The sequence below is a fragment of the Arachis ipaensis genome, chromosome B7 (assembly GCF_059453495.1).
Source record: "Arachis ipaensis isolate K30076 ecotype BB chromosome B7, ASM5945349v1, whole genome shotgun sequence".
Lineage (NCBI taxonomy): Eukaryota > Viridiplantae > Streptophyta > Magnoliopsida > Fabales > Fabaceae > Arachis > Arachis ipaensis.
Genome location: NC_142442.1, coordinates 120669332 through 120679870, shown reverse-complemented (window position 1 = coordinate 120679870; position 10539 = coordinate 120669332). Strand labels below are relative to the sequence as shown.

Sequence of the window (10539 nt, the reverse complement as noted above, 5' to 3'; positions counted from 1 at the left end):
CAATTTATATGGCCACTAAAAATATTCTAAAATTGTAATGCTATTTACTTTTAGTTGCCATTACTATTTCCACTAAAATCTTAAGATTTTTTTAGTTATATTATACTCATTTTCTTAGAAACAACGAACTACTTTTTTTTTCTAGAATCCCAATTATTTGTGCCATCAATTATTATTATTATGCATAATATAAATATACTGAAATTAATTACTACAAAATGAGATATTTCATTAAACTCAAAATATTGATATACAAATTTCTCTTTAAGTATACACTTGTGAGCAAGTTGTAATGAATCATAAAAACAACCATGTCCTGGATCACAAAATAATCAAACAAAATGAAACCTGTGTGATAGGTGCATATCAAAGACCATAACAGGATTTAAATGCAAAACCAAGACCACATAACTAAGTTCTACTAAAATATATAGTAACAAACACTGTGTGATCACATGCTTTGTGGGGTAGTGAGATAAACCTACCTCTAAGCCTGGATGCCCACACTGCCATTAGACATATAACGATAAACCAGAAGCTTTTCATTAGGAGTAGCACAATATTCAACTAAGCGAAGTAAATTGCGATGAACTGCCAAACTGATCATCTCCAATTCTGTTCGAAACTGTGATTCACCAGAACTTCCAATGACATCCTTCAGTCTTTTCACTGCCACCATAGAGCCGTCACCAGCAAGTTTTTCCCTATGAACATTGCCAAAACCTCCAGCCCCAAGTATGTTCTTGGAACTGAAACTATCTGTTGCCTGTTGGAGCTCTCTGAATGTGAAAGTCTTGAGATTTCCCAAGCTGACAATTCCCTCTTCCTTATATTCTGCAGCAGAGCAAAAATCATAACTAACTATTCCTCCATATAGAACTGTTATGTTGTGCTACCTACCACCAATAAACAGGATGGCCTGGTGCTGTCGTTTATGTCTATACCAAAAGATCTCAAAGAGCAAAACCATGAGAGAAGCACAACTAAGACTAAATTGTTAAGAAAGAAAAGAGAGAAGAGAACTGACGAGGGAACTTAGCGAGAACCTTCTTGACCTTTTTGTAGCATTTGTGGCATTCAAGGTCAACCTTGAGCTTCATTACAGTCACCTATATTGAATGCATGAATGTGCTCCAATTAGAAACTATAGTGACTTCAATTAATTGATTATTTATAAGATAAGATACGATATACATACCTTCTCATCCATGGTGATGGGAGTGAAATTAAAGCTTCAGATCTGAGGGTGATGATGATGGGATGCAAATGTAAAGAAAGCAAGCTGAGCACTACCGCTATTCAAACCAATGAGATCACAACACGTGGGAGAGGTGGAGCTGCTTCTGCTTGTGCTTGGATTGAGATGGAATCAGCAGAGAAGGTTGAATCCCATGTGCTCCTTTTAATTCACAATGCAAATGCATGCTCTCTTCAATCCCTATATCACTCACTCCCAATTACCATGGTTATTTAATGCCCACAACTCACACAAACACACGTGTCAACTCTACTTTGGAACATAACAAATCATGTCAAAATTCACTTTACGAGAAACACAAATACTGCTTCCACCCCTTTATCTCATATCTCACCCTCTATATTTTTCTGGCTCAATACTGTTTGTATGGTTTTCTTTTTGGATTGGACTATTTTTGTTACTCTATTAGTTCTGTCAGCAACAAAAATAATGGTTTTAACTAAGAGCAATTTCTTTCAAAGAAGCAGAAAAATATAATAATAATAATTACATAACAAATAATTTAATTAGGTATTTGAAAGATTTTTTTCCCAATGTTCATTTTTACTAATAGTGTCAGCTATTTCCATACAGTATATTAAATGAGATCATGCTTCGATCAGTAATCAGTAATCAGTAATCAGTAATCAGTAATCAGTAATCAATGACCATAACCAAACTCTAGCTGAAGAGGGTGGGAATTGAATTATGTTACTACCTAAATTATATACAGAGCAAATTAGTCCCAAACCCAAATTTCACAAACTCCCCAATACATAGCAACAAGAAACTGACTTCACATGAAACCATGTCTCTCCCAAAAGTAGTTTTATACTTTTCATGGCTCAAAAATTGTCAATTGATAGATCTTATCCCCATTCAATTTCACAATACAAAATCAAACAATCAGTTACATTCAATTTCGATAGATCTTATCCCCAAGAAAATTTCTTAGAATAAAAGAAGAATGACTTACCACTGGCAAATCGAGCACCTTGCTTGTAGTATTCAGCAGAACTTGAAGCCAATCCATCTAGCCCTTGGCACCAAGATTCATTGTTTGATCCTGGTAGTGGGACCAAGCCCTAAAAGGAGACAGAAAAAAGGATTAATTACTATTAGTAATAGTAAGACAGAATTGAAAAAAAGTCTTAATTGAACCAATTTTGCTTACATAATAATAGTAGGAGGATAAGACATTAGAAGAAAGACCCAGAACACTCTTATCAGTTGCACAATCGTAGTCCATACTCTACACTTTATTTGATATGAAAAATATATATATTATTATACAGATTACAATATTAAACATATAATTCCCCTTTAAAAATAAAAATCATAACCAAAACCAAAACAATAGTAACACCATTTGGATTCAACTCTGCAGAGTCTGCAAAGGAATAGTATAGAAAACAATCAGTTACATATCTTTGATTATTTCTACCTCTTCAACAGATAAATGTTCAGCAATCACCTGTAGCATTCATTTAAAGCAAACATAAATCACCAAAATAAAAACGTAGTATATAGATATTAAGTCATCCATTATGCATAAACCGCAATAGATGCTACTAACCTGAAGAGCTCTCTTTTTGAATCTGTTCATCACAGAGAACTGCTTAAGCCTTGTCCTCATAATATCTCCTAACGGAACATTTGAAGCTTTCTTTGCATTCTGTAGCTAGGAATATTCTGCAACCATAATGACAGCAAATATCTTGAATCACTTTCTATACTCATTAAACTGAATCTCAATAAATTAACCTTTTTTAACACAAATACACAATGAAATAGAAATATCTCCCAAAGACAGAAGTTGTGCAAATCAATTTTAAGAGGGGGGTTATACAATTATCACATAAATCCCTAAAACATTTTGGGGGACAAAATGGATGGGCCAATATCTGGAACCAAATGCAAGACAACTGAGTGACTCACCAAGAACCTGCTCTGCTGTCAACCGCTTCTTAGGATCAGGCTCCAGCATCTGCCTCACGAGGCTCTTAGCACTATCTGATATCTGCGGCTATGGCTCCCTCTTGAAGTCAATTACTCCCCTCAAAATTGCTAATGCAACCCCTTGTTCGGTCTCTGCAAAAAAAAACCCCATAAAAACAAAATTAAACTCAAAAACAAAACATGCCATGAAAATCTTTCCAAATAGACAAATACACACCTCACACAGAGTTTCTTTCGGACTTAGAAGTTAGAAGAAGACACACACTCATTTTAGCATGTTGCCAGATTCAACTTGTATTTAGAATGATGGAAAACAAGAATCAAAATCTAGATCTTCTAATCATAGAATTCAGATACTCAGTGATAAACCATTTCTCGATTAGTAGAGAGACATAGATAGACAAAACGAGAAGGAGCAGGAAGAGTAAATAAATCACCATTTGTCCTGACCAACCTCCTTCTCAAAGTTATCTTCGGTGAGCACAACAACATCGTCTGCAGAGACAAATACAAAGAAGAAAGTAAACACTACCACTCCCAACACTAAACCCCTGCTCCAGATCTGTGCACGCGTCAAAGTGTCAGAGGTGTTCAGGGTTAATTAATGGTCTAATTGTTCTGCCTATTTACAAAGATCGAAGCATAAAAGTGGAACTAGATATTACCAAGCTCAATTTCGTATTCTAATAATCCTAATTCATCCTATCAAATAAATATTTCAGAATAACAGTGACAATTGAATTTTAGCAATGTATAATGAACCAAAAAGAATTGGGGAAAAACACCAGGTTGCGATAGAACACAAATTGGGAGCACAGGAATCAGAATTGAAAGGGAGATTAAGGAACTCGTACCTGATGACTAGAGCGCGATTCAAATTTCAATCAAAATCAACACTAGCTTGTCCGAGAAATGATTCAGATTGCGATTAACATTGAGATAAAAACTTGGAAGAGATTTGAGCGATGAAAAAGATGAAATGAAGAAGAAGAAGAAGAAGAAGAAGAAGAAGAAGAAGAAGAAAGAAGAAGAAGGAGAAGAAGAAAAAGGAATGATGGAGATGTGAGAAGAAGAACGAGAAGAACGGTGTGCGGTTCTCAGAGGGGAATGAAGTACTGAGAGTAGTTAGTGTGAGGTAGAATGGCGAGGCACGCAGTGTGGATATAATTTTGGTTTAACATTTTAAGTTTGTTATTATTTTTAAAATTTTAGCTTTTTTTAGTGGCTATAGTTTAAATTGCCGTTAAAATTTATAGTATTAACGGTAAATATACAATTGCCACTAAAAAATAATTTTAAAAAGAGAAATTATGGCAATAATATTATGGCCGTTAAAAATATTTTTTCTTGTAGTGACATTAAATCTAAGGTCAAAGAACTTATGATCAATCGCATCCTGGTTGATGGAAGAGCAGCGATTAATTTACTGCCTAAAATTATGTTACCCTTGTTCCAAAAGACAGATGAAGATATGATAAAAACAAACTTAGCTGTCATTGGATTCAATGGTAAGTCAACAACAACCTTGGGAATGATCCCACTCAGGGTCAAGGTAGGAAGTGTCAAACGACCAACAATGTTTATAGTAGTGCCTACCAAAGAAACTTTTAACATGCTGTTGGAAAGAGATTAGATCCATGGAGTAGGGGTAATACCCTTGACCCTACATCAGAAATTGGTGCTTTGGGATGAGGATGGAAGGATTGAAGAGATCGAAGCTGATGATAGTCCTCGCTATGTCGAACAGATGAACGTCAGCTTCAAAGAATAGCATACTAGTGTTCGACCACTAGATATTGAATGAGTACCTTTAACTCCACTCTCATCAAAGGTTACTATGTTGGGGCTCATGGTATGAAGTTGGTCCCCAAGGCCAAGGAGAGCTTGGCCAAAAAATTCACTTAATGGATATATCGAGCCATTGGGCTCGACTTTTAGCCTACATGGTTGAGAAGAAGCAGTGCACAGGTGAATGTGCACTATATTGTATATATGATCTCGACCCCTTACGATTTGAGAAGTCCAATTTATTTTCAGAAGATTTGCACAATAAAAAAGTTGAAGTACAAGATCCTCTCGATGAAGTCAAGATTGGTGGAGAAGGTCAAATTACTTATGTAAGTAAATGCCTAGACCCTGATTTCATAGAGGAGTTAATAAAGTGTTAAAGGAACACCAAGATTGTTTTGCTTGGTAATATGAGGAGATGCCTGGGTTGGATAGATCACTCGTCGAGCATAAGCTTCCTATCCTTGAGAACGCTCAACCTATCAAGCAAGCTCCAAGATGTTTTGCCCCTAAAATCATGCAAAAAAAAATCAAAGAGGATCTCGAATGGTTTTTGAAAGCTGGATTCATTCGAACAACCAGGTATGTCAAATGGATTTCTAATATTGTGCATGTAATTAAGAAAACTGGAAAGCTAAGAGTGTGTATTGATTTGAGGGATTTGAATAAAGCTACTCCAAAAGATGAGTATCACATGCCAATCGTAGAGATGTTAATGACTCTACACCAGAAAGCAAACTTCTAAGCTTCTTAGATGGATACTCATGATATAATCAAATATTCATATCCCAAGAAGACGTGTCAAAGACGACGTTTCGATGCCTAGGAGCTATCGGTACTTATGAATGGCTAGTCATACCATTTGGCTTAAAAAATGCAGGAAAACTTACCAGAGAGTAATGAACTCAATTTTTCATGATTTCGTTGGTAAGTTCATGAAAATTTATATCGATGATTTGGTTGTGAAGTCAGAGTCGAAAGATCTCATTTAAATAATTTAGAAACTGCTTTTAAGAGAATAAGACACCATCGAATGAAAATGAATCCATTAAAATGTGCTTTTGATATATCTACAGAAAACTTCTTTGGATTTATAGTGTAGAAAAAAGGAGTAGCCATCGACACTAACAAGTGCAAGGCTATTTTCGACTCAGTACCTCCTAAGAATAAGAAAGAACTCCAATCTTTCTTGGGTAAAGTTAATTTTCTTCATTGTTTTATTTTAAACCTTTCAGGTAAAATAAAGATATTTACTCCTTTGTTGAAATTAAAATAGGGAGAAGAGTTCAAATGGGAGGATGAGCACCAAGAAGTATTTGACCAGATAAAGTACTATTTGACTTCACCACAAATCCTAACGCCTATCAAGCAAAATCAACCATTGAAATTATACATAACTACATCAGAAACAACTTTAGGGAGCATGCTGGCCCAAGAAGATGAAGATGGTAATAAGAGAGTAGTTTACTATCTAAGTCGAATGTTGACTGATGTAGAGACTAGATATAGTACAGTCGAAAAGCTTTTCTTAACCCTTTATTTCTCTTGTACTAAAATGAAAAGTTATTTAATTGGAAGAAATGTTTATGTCGTGTCAAAATTTGATGTTATCGAATACATGCTTTCTTATCCAATTTTAAGAGGTCGAATTGACAAATGGATGTTAAGATTAATCAAATTTTCTTTATTCTACGTCCCTTCTAGGGCTGTCAAAGGACAAGTGATTGCTGATTTTCTAACAAATTACCCTTATGTTAACATTGATGATAAGATTGTTGAGAATATAACTGGATATTTAGAACTTAAGCCTTGGAGGTTATTTTTCGATGGATCTAAGCATCAGTATGGGGTAGGAGTCGGGATAATAATAATCACTCCTGATGACATGCCAACTAAATTTATGTTTTGATTATAGCCAGGATTGTCAAATAATAAAGCAGAATATGAGGCCTTGATCATTGGACCAGAGTTATTAATCGAAAAAGGGGCTCAAACAGTCAATATTCTGGGAAATTCACAACTAGTGATTCAACGGTGGCCAGAAATTATCGCATCATAAGCCAAAATTTGGCTAAGTATTTTGTAGTAGGAGTTAGACTATTAGATGCATTCGACTTTGTGTCAGTAAAGCATATAGTTAGAGAGTCGAATCAAGAGGCTAATGAATTGGTTCAAATGGCTTCTAACTATAAAATATCTCCCAATTTGATGAAAGAGTTCAGTGAAATCGAAACTAATTTAACTCCTTTGAATGTAAGAGGAGTTTTTTGTGCAAACACAATAGACCTAAGTGATTGGAGGTTCAAGATAATCGACTATCTCAAAAATCCCAATCAAAGAACAGATCGAAATGTTAAATACCTAGCATTGAGCTTTGTATTAATTGGAGGGGATTTGTTTAGAAAAAGTGTCGATGGTTCTTTACTCCAATGTATTGACATTCAAGAAGCTCATCTAGCTATGGATGAGGTACATGAAGGTATTTGTGGAGCTTACCAGTCGGGATCAAAAGATGCATTAGATCTCGTATAGACAAGAATTGTATTGGCCTTCAATGATGAAAGATTATATTGAATTTGCTCACACTGTAAAACTCCAGATTTTTGAAAATCAAGTAATAAATTATTTATAATTTATTTTATTTATTCGAGAATATATTTTCAGAGATTTTTATATTAATTGAGTATTTTCTTATTATTGGTTTAAAGATTTAGTGATTGAAAAATAATGAGGATTTTATATGCTTTAATTTGAATATTTAGATTTTAAAATTTATTTTATAATTTTAAAGGAAATTAATTTGATTATCTCTAATTATTGAATTAGAGTATTTATTTGAAAAATAAATTGTGAGTTGATAATTAAATAGAATTTTTATAGATATTATTATTGGATTAAATTTGGTTTCAAATTATTACTATGCCCCCTAATTTTATTGAAATTACTAAATTACCCTCAAACCCAACTACACAAAAATCTAACCCTAACATTTTCCTTAAACCGCCACCCCCTTTCCCTTTCTTCCCCAATACACACACACAAAACACAAATGCAGCCATAGTAGAGAAAAGAGAGAATGGGGAGAGCAGAGGGAAAGGAGAGGGAGCCGCATCGGCAGAGGGCATCACTTGCCACTGCCGTCGGACTGCCGCATGCGAGAAGCTTTCCATTTTGCTGCCATTGTATTGCACCAGGGGAGAGAGCGTCGTTGAGAGAAGAGACGCCGTGATAGAGAAACCGTGTTGCGAAGGACGAGACCTTTGTCGCCAAGGCTTCGCCGTTGCCTAGACACCATCACCGAAGCGCATGATGCCGTCGTGGTGGTAGTGTGGACTTCGCAGAGAGAGAGAGAGAGAGAGAGAGAGAGAGAGAGAGAGAGAGAGAGAGAGAGAGAGAGATGACGCGATGAGGACAAGGACCTAGGTCCATTTCTGCCGTTGCTGCCGGGCCCAGCCACTGTCACTGAGCTCTACGTCGCCACTCTGGTCGTTGGAATCAACTGTTGGAGTTGCGGCTGCTCGGTACTGGATTCCTTCCTGGTACAGTAAGTCATTTTTCTCAGAGAAATCGTATAGTTGCTATTCTGGTATATGTTACTAAGGAGTTTGCAGTGCTATTGCGATAGGGTTGAGTTTTGGTCCTTGCATGTTGCGATTAAAGTTGCCGCTGTTGCTACGGAAGTAAGACAAAGCTGTGGTTGTGGCTACCGTTATTGCATGCCGAGGAAAAAGTGTCTTTAGACGAGTTTAGTTCTGTGGGTTTCAACTATTTGAGGTAGGGAATTTTCTAAAAACTCATTTTATGTTACGTAATCGTTATAAATAGATATTGATGTGAAAGACATATTTCTGTGATTATGTGAGTCTTATGGATGTGGTTGTTTACTGAATTGAATTGTTGATTGCTTGAGTGGTGTGTGGTTGTTGATAAAAATGAATTTAAAAAGTTGTTTGCATTGAGTATTATGAAAAGCGGTTTTCTTGGTTTCAGATTTAATTGATATTGAAAAAAATGAATTGATATTGACAATGGTAGAAATTGGAAGTGGTTTGATATTGAACCTGATTTGATATTGAAATTTGGTTTAAAACAAATTTGGAAAGGATTTGATATTGGAAAATGGTTTGATTATAGAAAATGATTTGCTATTTGAAAATGGTTGAGAAGGGTTTAAGGAATGTTTGGATGGGACCCGAAAAGGGTGGCAGAGTCCGAGTTTTAGAGGAGATGCTGCCAAAATATTTATAAAAATTGGAGACTTCGTTTGAAGTGGTTATTTAGAAAGATTTAGATTTAAGGATTATTTGATTTGATTTTGAGTTATTAAGAAAAGGATTATGTTTTGAGTTTGAATTATTGATTAACGAAATGGGAGTTGTGAGAAGGATGAATGTAATAATGAGGAATGATGATGATTGAATGAGAATGAAAAAATGATGAGAATTGATGTTAACGTATGATTTTTGAATGAATTGAATGATATTGAGAATGGATTTGAAAATGAAATTGAATTTGATTGAGATATAAGACCCCGGGTAAGATGCAGTGGCGTAGTCCACTTGTTTCGGGTAAAAGTTGAGATGCTGGGTTAGATACAATGGTGTTGTCCACTTGCTCCGAATAAGAGTTTGAGACTCCCAGTAAGAGGCAAGGGTTGAGTTCTGTCACCACTTGCTTCGGGTTGAGAATTGTAACACCGCCGAGTAAGAGATAAGGGTTGAGGTTATTTCCCTGGCTCCAGGCTACGCGGGTAAGATGCAAAGGTTGTGAATTGGTCCCACTTACTCCGTGTTGTGGTGTTCCTGTCCAGGGTTCGCTATAGGACATGTCAGGTTTGGCTATATAACTGACAGATGAGACTCATTAGCCATATGACAGACATGCATCATGTGCATTTGTTGTTTTGTTTGAGTATGCATTTGTTTTAGCTTGCCTATTTGCTTAACTATAATTAACTGCTATTTGATCTATTTACTGTATCTGCTTCCTATATCTATATTTTCCTTGTAATGCTTTGTATGTGTTTAAACAACTGAGAGATCCCTTATACTGTGGTGGTGACGCTGAGGGTTGTTACTTGATGTGATGATTTTATTTTTGATTTGATTGAGTTGCTTAGGCCGGAGGCCATGATTGATTATGTGATAGGCCGGAGGCTGTGATTGGTTTATGTTTGAGGTGTAGTAAAGTATGAAAAATCAAGTTGGTTCAGCATAGACTTAATGAACCTATGCCTGGAACAGGTTAGTCATTCATACAGTCTAGAAAAACTTTTAAGATTTTTATAAGAAAGGAAAGGGTTTTGGATTTTGGATAATTAACTGAGTTTCTTTTGAAAGGGTTTTGAATTTTTGATGTTAAACCGTTGGTTTTAAAAAAGGTTCAAAGGCAAGCAACAATCACTGTATTTGAAAAACATTTTCTTTTATATATCTTGTTATAATAATTCTTAAACCCTCTATTGAGAGCCCTATAAAGGACGATGTTCTCACCCCCTACAGACTTCTCTTTTTAGGATGGACGAGGAAGCTTGCAAAGTCCTTGCTAAGTTCTTA

The 10539-nt window shown here is 35.6% G+C and overlaps 1 pseudogene; it reads right to left on the bottom strand.

Annotated features, from left to right (window-relative positions):
- Positions 1-487: 487 nt before the first annotated feature.
- LOC148553920 (protein CLAVATA3 INSENSITIVE RECEPTOR KINASE 2 pseudogene) lies at positions 488-2486 on the bottom strand (annotated as a pseudogene).
- Between the last annotated feature and the right edge of the window lie 8053 nt (positions 2487-10539).